Here is a 10105-nt window from a genome sequence, read left to right as displayed (position 1 = left end):
TCTTATATGTATTGTTTACCCTCTGTTGCCCTCTTCTGTAAGCCTCCTTCCCCTGGCTCCCTTTCTAGATTCTTCTGTCCACACTTGCTTCCAAGCCGTTGATTACCCCAGTTGTTGTTTTGTTTGGCATTTATACTCCACCTCTTCAGTTACTGTTTGCTGGTTCCTCATCATTCCTTGCTTCTCATGTGTGTGTTTTTTTTCCCTGATGTCTCCTGTTTATTGGTTTGCTGTTTTTTTTGTTTTTGGACTTTACTCTCTGTTACCTTTCATCTACATCAAATCACCAAAAATCATCTCTGCCTCCTTCCGTCTCTGTATTTACGCCCTCTTCAAACCTCTACCCAACTGGACATATGGGAAGAAGTTGCCAAACCTATAACACTCCCCAAAATGATTGGTGTCAAGTTGTGAATAAAAATCTTCATGTAACAAGTTCCTGAAATGGGAGACTGTATCATCATACTTATTCCTGAAGGACACATGACACAACTATGGATAACTATGTAGAAATGCTCACCTCTGATCAACTTTAAATAAAAATTGGAATAAACTTAAGTAGTATTTAAAATAACACATGCTGCCTATCTCTACAATTCTTTTCACTGGGAGACCATGCTTGTTCATTATATGATAACTTAACTAAAAGAGCTTTTTTATACATTTTCATAGCAAAATATGTAGTATTAACACCATTAGCCCTAAAAGAGTAGCAGCATCTGCTTTCGTTTTCATGATGGTGAAGATTCTGCAAATGTCCCTCTGGGTGAAGCAGGTAAACGTTCTTGAATTAGACCTTCTTTCTGTACACACTCCAGTATTTTTCAAGTGGAACAACTTGAACATCTCCACCAGCGGAAATAATTGAAGCTAAGCGAACTAAATTGCTTTTAAGTGCAATCCAGCTCTTGAGTCATTTTTAAGCTAATTATGTCGAAATATCAGATTATGCGCCAAATTAGTCAGGAGGTAAAACCATGGATGTAGGAGGGGGTGAGAAATTAGAGAGTAGGCAGGGGACTGGATAAGCAGAAAAAATATTAGACTGCAAACAGTATTCTTAAAAAAAGTGTTTCTTGTGAAGATGCACATGGTTCTATTTTACTTGGCAACATATAACTTTGTGATGAATGACTTTTTCTTTGTCAAAGAAAACAAAGCAGCCCTCTAGTAGCCCTTGCAATCAAGTTCCCTCTCAGTCTGACAATGACAAAGTGAATGTAAAGAAAAAGATTTCCAAGTAGCTACAGATGGTCTCAACGTTAAACATTAAAGTTGAATTGCAAGGCTGTGATGGTGCATGATAACATGTGAAATTGAAAAAGAGAAAGAAAAATGGCTATGACCATTAGTGTTCATATAATGAACAACTAGTGTAATGAGTCTCATTTACTTAAGGAATAAACAATAGGTACTGTATCAATCAGATGAGCTGAGCCTTGTATTTGATACTGCTGACTCTCAACACTAACCTCAATTTTTCAAAGGTGCCTGTAAATCAATTTGTTTTTGAGAAGCTCTGACCTTTTCTTCCACCTTTTTAATCCTTTGAAAATTCCTTTTGATTACTTTAACTTGCAAGGATCCAAACATATTTGAAGTAGCCATCCGCTAGATTATTAGATTTAGATTGGCTTTCTTGTTTTCCTTTACCTTAAGCTACATTAATTTGTCGGTATCAATATCAGTATCCAGTTCTAATAATATCAGGCTCAGAACAATAGTATGAAGTATTTGAGGCGGACAAACAGATTTCTCAAAACGTTTATTGAAAGTGGAAAAGGAGTTGACAGTGTCAGTGTCTAAGGGAGGGACCTCTGCAGGAGGAGACAACAGGTTAGTGACCACGTCTTTCTGGCGGAGGATTTTAATGAGTCACTGAGCTGTTCAGTTTAAACCCAGATGGTGAGGTTGGTTCTAGCCAATCGGCTACCAACATGACGCTGCAAACACTGCGCAGAGTCCCAGACCCTGAAGTTTCAGGGGTCAGAGGACAGGCAGGAGATCTGAACCGAGCCGACAAAGGAATGTAGGATAATCCAGAGGGCAAAGCCAAAGTCTGTGTCGAAGGCATGCTCAGTAGTCAGTAGTCAGTAATGAGTAATCAGACCAAACATCAGCGCCAAGATCATAACAAATAATTCTGCAGCCATTAGCATGTTTTCTTTATTTTTTTTTTGTATTTCGGAATGATTTTCTGCTATGCTCTGTGGTTGTTCTTTGTAAAATGTATTTTTTTATTGGAATTCCTGAAATGCAGTTTTATTTTAAGAATCATAGACCTCAAGAAAAGCTTTATCCACTATTTGCAGATTCAATTTCCTCTAGACCCTAATTTTTGTCCAAAAAGAGAACGTTGAACCAGTGTCTAAAGGTTCAGTCCTTTCTTTTTTTAACCCATCACTGGTAAAAAGTGGCTAAGGACAGGAATTGCAATAATTGCAGTTCATATTGTAGATAAATCTGTAAAGGCAGACTAAGCTTTGCACAATTTATACCATTAAGGTTTAAAACAATTTTGTTTATGCACTTTTTCCTCCCTGGTTATGTATTTCCATTACCATGCACTGGAGTAACATTCGTGAAAAATGTAATTGTTCTTTATTTTTGGAAACGTTACATGAAAATTAACTTGTTAAAGTTAAGAGTTACTTCTCAAAAAAATGCTGAATTAATAACTCTGTTACTTCAAAATAGAATTAACTAGTGACTAGTCATAAGTACCAGATGCTTTGACAAGCGGCACAGGCCAAGGACCCTGCGCCCCCTCTTACCTGGAGAGGATGTGTGAGTCACTGATGCTCAAGGGCAGACCAGGGCCGGTAGAGAGGTGAGACCGCCACAAAGACTGGTAACCCTGTGAGATTGCACTTTCAAAAAAAAAAGGGGAAAAAAGAGAGAGAAAAAACCCCAAAAAGATACAGAGAGAGACAAAAGAAAAGAGAAGAAAGAATAAAAAAGAAGAAAATATGATTGTGAAATGTGATTGTGAAATGTTTTATAAAATGTGACTGTTGTAATTGATCTGATTTAAAGTACCCTAGTAGAAACAAGATATTCAAAGTAAGTTTTTTTTTAAGGAAACAAAACAAGTAGCTTAGTGAAGTTTAGTAGTAAAGTGTTCTTTTAATGTTCATGTGTGAATCAGGGACAGAACAGGTCTTCCAGCAAAAAGAACCTGCTGGAACAAAGGCAGTTCACCCTTTTCCCCAAAAAAAGATGTGGTGTATTGCTTTGTGATGCCTTTTATTTTGAAAGCAATAGAATGTAGAGGGGGTTTCCGGTCCATCACACTCAGAACAGTATTAGGTGAAGTGCATGGTAGTCAAGAGCTGTAGCCCTCTGTCTTACTTACCTGTTAATAAAAGAATAACTTGATAATGACAACCCTTTATTTCATCTAACACTAACTACTTGGGACCTGATCTTTAAAACCTTTAAATGTATCAAAACATGTACAAACTTGATAGCACATGCAAAAATGATCTACTAACTGGCTGCTTAGAACATTGTGTCTGTTAAATGATAGCATAATTTATTAAAGCTGGTAACCTTTATGTATATGCCTTACATTTTTTATGTCGATTGCCAGACCATTCAGTCTTCTGGTTGGAAAAATTGCATGGCCTGTTTGGCATGTTTAAAAGACAAGAGCAGACCTGCATGCAAAAATTTATATTGTTATTGTGGCAAAAATGAGGTATGAAGCACAGTAAGACACAATGGAGAGAGTCTGTGGCCAAGTGAACATATCTGGATTGAGGGGAAAAGCAATTGTAGAACAGTAATAGTAGGGAAAAGGGCGTCTGTGTTGGACAGATTAATCCAGCGATACAAGAGATTGCTATTCCAGTTTTTAAGATAGATATTTCATTTTAGCTTTTATCTTTATCATTTGCACATTTAGTCTTTATAGATTACCTTGCACCCAACACATGCACATTAATGTTTTTCTGTTTTGGACAAGTCATTTAGCTCTCTCCATATGGGATCTTTGAGGATCATGACATTGATCTACTGTTTTCTGTGTTTCGTCAAAACTGTCTTCAGCATTGCACTGCTTTAAAATACCTGGACAAATTAGGGTTCATCAAGTAAGATAAAGCATAAAAGTATGAAGACAGGCTCAAAAGTTGATGTTTTTGTGGAAAATATTATCATTCTTAATGTCAAGCTGCTTAAACAAACAGGTAGTTTTAATTTTCACATGTCCACAAAGACCTTCTCTGAGATTGCAGACTTTTCAAACATCAGAAAATAACAGCACAGAAACTTTACAAAAACCCTGGCTTGTTGTTGGATAGGAAATGAACTGAGAGCAGGTAATGCTGAGAAAAAATAAATGGGATAAGATGTGGTCAACAGCAGCAATGGCAGTAAACACGATAGACAAAAAGGAATTGGAACAGGTCTAAGATTCAAGAGATAAACAGAGAGAGGAAGATTGTCTTTCAAAATGCAAAGCAACTCATTTGGAAAATCAATAATTTTGATGATATATTTATTGCTGTGATGAAGAGACAACTTATGACATTCCATTAAAATTTGCTGAGTCACAAGCAAATTTGTTGTTGCGGTAAATAGTGTGCAATGCAGGGTGTTAGTGTATGAGACTAATTTACATTTGGGAAAATAAGCCTCTATTAGTTTCTTCGTTGGGATTCAAATATGTCTTGATTTCTTGAGAGTGAAACAGAATAAATGTGCAAATTTCTTATTAAGCATTATTTATTCAGATTCAAATTTAATTCATGGCACTTCAGATAAGACCAATATCTTACATTTAGACAGGAAACAAGGTTGTATTTGCTAGAAAAACATGCAAATACAAAAACGTTTAAATAAAAACATTGTCTGGTCAAAGCTTAAAAAATATATGTTTTCTTTTACATATTTATATTCTTTTTATTCTGGCTTGCACATGAAAATTATTTAACATTTTGTCAAAAAGGAAAAGGTTGGCATCTTTGCAGTCTGTGAAATTATTGGCAGAGGTGTCCTTTCCTCATGTAGATCATGTAGATCTGAATTTGTAAAACATCCTCACTGCGGTTAACGACCATACGGATAGCCAAACTGGGCCTCAGTACTAGCAGACTGTGGCTTTGTAAAAACAGCACAAATAAAAATTTTACATCCTTTAAAAAATTTTATTAGATAGTAGCGGTTTACTTTTTACAAGAAACCATTGATAAATATGCTGCTTTTTCTAAACTGAGCTACTGTGTGTGCAATGGCTTGAAAGGGGCTACATGTTTGTGCTTATGCAAGTATCGGGGTTGTAAAACTATCCCAGTAAATTCACAATTAGCTGAGGAGTAGCACTAATACCACTATCTCCATTAATGTAAGTATAGAGAACAGTAAAAAGAGGTGAGTGCAGGAAGATTTAGAGAAAACAACTACCTTACCAACGTTTTGTATAAAAGAGAGAGCTTTTATACAAACTTTTACAAACACTGGTTTTGAGACTTTTCAAGTCAGCTGAAGTGAGTGTCCTTGTGACCAGCACTTTCTACCACCCTTAGTATTCTCTTTCTATAAATTGAATACTGGCAGAACTTCACCTAAAAAAACTAAACATCTCAAACAAAAACTTATTTTTTCTCTTTCAAACCCCACTTAAACAATGTCTGTCTGTTAAAACTCCATTACACAATATGATAAAGCACTTCATCAGTCCAATTGATCTATATAAAACAGTTTGTCATATTATAGCACACTTAGAAAGATGAGAAAGTGTATAAAAACATTTTCAATGTCAGTCTTCTATAGGGGTTTTCACTATTCCAGAAGCATTTAACAAAACAGCTTAAGGGTGATTTCTTAAATAAACAAGAAAGACAGATATTAAAAGTTAAAAAAGCAAGAACATTTCTTGTGGCCAAGCTGTCTTCCTGACAAGAGAGGCATGACCGAAGGATGTTGAGAGTTTAAAGTATAACAACGGTCAGCTTTGGTTAATTAATTGTAACTATACGACTGCTGTTCTAAAGTAGCATTCCTCAGAGTAAACTTATTGTTACTACCTAGAAGTTAGAATTTGTTTGGCAAACATCTATTTGATCCCCTTGCAATCTCAAAGCAACATTTTTTTTCTTATTTTGGTTTAAGAACAAAATGTTCTTTTTAATACAGGTACAAGGTGACATCATGGCAAAAGCAATCTATCCAGTCCTAAAGTTGAACAAATCTCTGCAATGCTAACTCCAATAAATGTGCATCAGCCTGAGTTACACTCGTTTTTCCAGTACATTTAAGCATGTGTGAGACTTAAAGCCTGATATTCGAAGGTGTCTTTTAAACTTTGTTTTTTATAAATGTTTGATGAATGAAAATTGACAGGTTAGGATTTTGACAAGTTTATTGGAATTATATTCTGCACCATGCAAACTTCAGTGTGAAGCCTAAAATAGTAATAATTATGTGCCCTAATCTAGTTTATATCAGCTGCAAGGGTTCTTATCAATGGATGTAACATAACCAAGCATTATGTAAAAGATTTCTCTGATATTAAAGTTTTATAGTATAGAAAACTTCAGTAAAGAGTCTTGGAAACCAGCTAATAAATTATCAGTTGTGCCTTGTAAGTATGAAATGGTGGTTGGTGCAGCATCTTTGCAAGATAAGTGTTTCAGCTGCATTACAGCACTCTATCATAAAAATGTGATATAACTGTCACATCTCTTTTCCTAGTGCTTTGACAAAATGTAGTAAGTTAGCACTGCACAGTAGCATGTTATAATTTGACAGTGAATAGACAGGAACAAGAAAGTACGGAAAACAGATGGTGCAGTTTTCCCTCTATAGCACACTTATGACATCAAAGATGTAACGTCTTGAGGAAACCTAAAGTACCAGAGCCACCCCTCTTTACTCTTCTTAACATTATGCCTTGTCATTCCACATTCATGTAACGAGCCTCGGCTCAAGTGGACTTAAAGTGCACTCACTCTCTAGCTTGAAGCCAAAGCAAGCATCAGTGGTGACTAAATTGACAATGACTTAGGAGGTCAGCCAAATTGGCTTGAGAAGCTGCTTAAGAGAAAGCTTTAAACAATACAAACAGAAAGGCCTGGCCAATCCGATCATTAATAATACTATTGCTGCTGTTGTTGCTGGCATACAATGAAGCTGAAGTCCTAAAAAAAAAATCTAAATTAGACCATAGATGCCTTGATATTTTGTAACGTTTTCTAAACATAGATACATCAAAATTTCTAAAGAGCTTTGTATTCAGAAATAGAACCTTATTACATGAATAGTTCTTGCTTTATCTGTGCTTTTTATTGAATTGCATTTTTCAGCCTTATGGTGCCCTCGCACCACAAGTGATTCCATCATGTTTTTCGGGTCATTTGTAGGCCGCTGCTCGCTTGATATTTCACCAACAATTTGCATGGCTAGTAGAGACAACACCAAACTCTCATTCCTTGGCCAATAAAAAAAAGAGAAGCTTCTTTCTGCTTGCAGGTTTTAATATATGGTACATTAGATTAGATTAGATGAGCTTTATTGATCTCACAGCGGAGAAATTCACTCGTCACATATTGGCATGGTAATAAAAGAAGGTGCAAACAAGGAGGAAAAAGGTGCTTCAAGAAGAATAAACATATATATATATATATATATATATATATATACAGTATATCCAGGTAAATACAGTATATCAAGATAAATAATGGTTAAGGTGCAAGTATCGCACACAATGAAAGACAAAATAAAAATAAGAAATAAAAAATAAAAAATACAAGGTAGTAGCACAGAGGGTTGAGGTGACATATGTACAATCCGGATGGCTTATATAGAGGTGGATTTACTTTAACGTTAAAGTGTAGTAGGTAAGGAACAATGGTGAGGTAGATCTGGATTTTACTGAACTGGCCATGGTTCTGTATTTGAGGTGGAAAGCAAACCAATGGCACCAGTACTGAAGGTCTGTTTCCATCATTTTTTGCTAATGTGCATTTTGAAGTATTGCATTTGCATATCTTGATGGAAATCGGAATAGTCTTTCTCAAATGAGCAAAAAAAAGTGTTTATGCTTTCTGTTAAAGGTGGTTTCTGGCTGTTGCAAAAAATGGTAATGCACAAAATGAGATGGAAACACTTTTGGAATCATCTGTGGCAAAGCAAACCTCTACCTCACATGACTGATCGGTGGTAGATCAGGAAAAAAAAGGCGGGGCAGATCCAGCACAGGGACCAGCTCTAGAACTACAAGAGGACGCGTTAAATAAAATATTTTTTTTAACCTCTCAAAATCCATTCCGTCTCCAGCGACCTGTTAAAAAGCATTTACAACTAACTCAGAATGCATGAAAATTACAATGGTAAAATGTTTACCAATATAGACATGTTAGATTGTTGGACAGTTTATATTCGCCACAATTCAACCATGTTCAACCAGTTAATTTACCAAGCACCAAAGCACAATTAACACAGATATAGCACTATCTCAACACGTAAACATGACAAAGCAGCCACAACAAGGTACCTTTGAAGGTGTCCACAAACCGTTTTATAAATCCAATCTTCAATTGCTTATATTCCATTTGTCCATAAGGGTCCACAGATTAAAGTTAATCCACAATATTCATAGTAAAGATTTTCCATAATGAGAAAATCGCCACACAACATCCGGTTTTTGTAGGCCAGTAAGAATATTAGCATCTGGCTAATATTTTCTTTCTTATACTTATTTCCTCATTTGTTTGCCCGCGATGTTTGATATCTTTCTTTTCATTGCTTCTTATCTACAAGACGAGTCAGGGACAGTCACTGAAGTCTCACAAGACTCATTACCTGTCAGCCAACCGAGTAGAGGGATATTACGGCTGCGTTCGCACTTATAGGACGCGTCCTCCGAAGGCCAGATTCAACGGCCGATTACGTCATAGCACGGCGGCGAGGTCTGGTCTGATTCCAAGACACTGCGGTGTATCCTATCTATCCTTGGTTATCCTGTGATTCATTGCGAGACCAAGAAAGCCTGCTGCTCCGTGATCAGAGGAAAAAAGGTACTTGGCGCTGAACAGTGGTGAATATTGGAAGTTCAGTTTAATATTATACAAGGATGTGAATAGTTTGGTCTGAAATTAATGAAAATAGTTGTTTTAAGTGGTTATTGAGTCAGATATGTGGTGGGTAATTTTTGATTTATCATATCTATTATTGTGTAAATGGGTTTGGCTGTAATTTAAGGACAGATTCTAATATATCTGCAGTGTTGGGACTATAAATCTGATATGATTTTTATTTTTTAATTGCTATTTTGCACAATGTGCATAACTAAATATTTTCTGTTGTTAAATATAGGAGAATTTGTAGATACATTTTTCATACATACATTGTTTGGATTGAGATATCTTTCTACCCCTTTTATAGAATAGAAAATCCCTTAATTGTCCAACACAGGGGAAATTTTGGAGTTTACATCAGCAAAAACATGTTCACAATTCCCAGTTAATACAAAAAGCAGTTGTCAATGACTGTGGTTAAAAAGGAATGATCAGAAAATGTGAACATATCGCTTAAGCTTTGGTTGGTGGCAGAGTGTTTTATTGATTGTAGAAGTTGAGTGTAGATTCCTAGACTTGTCTGAGGTAATGCAAAGGTAGCGATAAGTCTAAGGAGTATTCATTACACAACCCAGACATGCAGAATACAATCTCTCACAGCATAACATATTGGCTTCTACATTTGCAGAAGCTAACCTCAGACATGAAGGGAAAAAAAGCCAACAATTTGCACAGGCTCATTAAATTCAGACATTAACAGATTGAAAAAATGTTGCCTGCTGAAATGGTCTAAAGTTCTTCATGTGTATTTAGATCATAGCATCAACATTTTGCATAAACAGCACAAACCAAGGAGGCATCCTATGTTTTGTCCACATTTGAGGCTGCCTTGGTTGGTTTAATCACTTTTAGGTCTCAGCAAAAAGGTTTAAATATCATGCAACGTGTCTTTCCTTCACTTTTTTCAGCATTTTCGGAAACGAAAATTGAGCAAGCCATGTTGCCATGACCCAGATGACAGCGTTTGCACATCAAACTTTTGAGAAAAAGTATTGTTGAATTGCATTAGACTATTCTTTGGAACA

The sequence above is a fragment of the Cyprinodon variegatus genome, unplaced genomic scaffold (genome assembly GCF_000732505.1).
Source record: "Cyprinodon variegatus isolate N-32 unplaced genomic scaffold, C_variegatus-1.0 Scaffold280, whole genome shotgun sequence".
In the NCBI taxonomy this organism is placed as follows: domain Eukaryota; kingdom Metazoa; phylum Chordata; class Actinopteri; order Cyprinodontiformes; family Cyprinodontidae; genus Cyprinodon; species Cyprinodon variegatus.
This window is presented reverse-complemented; position numbering follows the sequence as displayed.